We start from the raw sequence: 2,500 nt of genomic DNA, 5'->3' as shown, positions 1-2,500 counted from the left end.
ATATATATATATATATATATATATATATATATATATATATATATATATATATATATATATATATACATAAATAGGTATATATAGATATATAAATATATATTTATATATATATAATGATATATATACATATAAATATATATATATATATATATATATATATATATATATATATATATATATATATATATATATATATATATGTTTATATAAGAATATATATATATATATATATATATATATATATATATATATATATATATATATATATATATATATATACAAAAATATGTATATACAAATATGTAAATATATATATGTATATATAATGATATATATACATATAAATATATAAATATATATATATATAACTATATATATGTATATATATGAATATATATACATATATATATATATATATATATATATATATATATATATATATATATATATATATATATATATATATGTGTGTGTGTGTGTGTATATATAAATATATATATATATATATATATATATATATATATATATATATATATATGTATTTATAATGATATATATATATATATATATACGTATAAATACATATATAACTATATATATGTATATATATGAATATATATATATATATATACATATATGTAAATATATATACATAAATATGTATGTATATATATATATATATATATATATATATATATATATATATATATATATATATATATATATATATATATTTATATATGTATGTATATATAATGATATATATATATATACATATAAATATATATATATATATATATATATATATATATATATATATATATATATATGTATGTATATATATGAATATATATATATATATATATATATATATATATATATATATATATATATATATATTTATATATATATAAATATATATATATATATATATATATATATATATATATATATATATATATATATATATATATATACATACATATATATATATATAAAAATATATATATATATATATATATATATATATATATATATATATATATATATATATATATATATATATATATATATATATATATAAATGAAAATATAAATACATATATATATAGTTATATATAATTTATATTTATATATAAATATATATATGTATATATATATATATATATATATATATATATATATATATGTACATAAATATATATATATATATATATATATATATATATATATATATATATATATATATATATATATATATTATACTGTTCATACAGGAGTCTTCCCCTCTTCTCAAGACCCCTGAAGAAGATCTGATCCCTTATATCAATGAAGGGAAATTCTCATTGGGAAAGGATTTATTTAAAAAGGTTCACATTAAATCCCTTCCCTTTGGGGTTAAATCCTTTTCCTTAATCCCCCACTATTTCTGAGGATTATAAAGGACTGGCATTCTCAATGGAGGTATTTTAATAGTCTATGATACAGCATTAATGATAGTTTATCATTGATAGTGTTTCTCTGATAGTCCACCTAATGGTAACAACGATACATTTATTCTACTCAACACTTTATTGGTAGAAGTTTTAGTCACTTTACTCACTTTGATATTAATGATGATGATGTCATCTGTATTGAGTAATGATGACGTCATATGTGATGATGATGTCATATGTGATGTAGACCTAATAATGTTATTGGTTATGTCTGTTCCATCGAGTATTGACGTCATAGATGATTGGAGCTCTTTCAGTAATGATGTCAAAGGTAATAACTATTCATTTAGACGTTTGTGAAGGGATTTAGTTTGGTCAGGATTTGAAGCAACATATTTGAGAGAGAGAGAGAGAGAGAGAGAGAGAGAGAGAGAGAGAGAGAGAGGAGAGAGAGAGAGAGAGAGAATTAGCTTCTTCCTGCACATCGAATTCTTCTTTGGACTTTTGTTAGTCCTTTTTGGGTACAGCTGAAGCATAAATAAGTGTACCCTTAAGCAAGAGAACTCTACCCAAAGGCAGGGAAGACCATGGTACAAAGGATATGACACTACCTAAGACTAGAGAACAATGGTTGGATTTTGGAGTGTCCTTCTCCTAGAAGAGCTGCTTACCATAGCTAACGAGACACTTCTACCCTTACCAAGAGGAAAATAGCCACTGAACAATTACAGTGCAGTAGTTAACCCCTTTGGGTGAAGAAGAATTGTTTGGTAATCTCAATGTTGTCAGGTGTATGAGGACAGAAGAGAATGTGGAAAGAACGGGCTTGACTATTCAGTGTGTGTAGGTATAAGGAAAAAAGCCGTAACTGGAGAGAAGGATCCAATGAAGTACTGTCTGGCAGGGTCATAGGATCCAGTGACTCTCTCGCAGTAGTATCTCAACGGGTGGCTGGTGGCTGGTGGCTGTTAGTCCTTTTTTGGGTACAGCTGAAGAAGCATATTCACTGTGATGAGTCAGGTAACATTGCTTCACTGGGTCTAGGTCTGTAACACACACAGGTG

The sequence above is a fragment of the Palaemon carinicauda genome, chromosome 43 (assembly GCF_036898095.1).
Source record: "Palaemon carinicauda isolate YSFRI2023 chromosome 43, ASM3689809v2, whole genome shotgun sequence".
NCBI lineage: Eukaryota > Metazoa > Arthropoda > Malacostraca > Decapoda > Palaemonidae > Palaemon > Palaemon carinicauda.
This window is presented reverse-complemented; position numbering follows the sequence as displayed.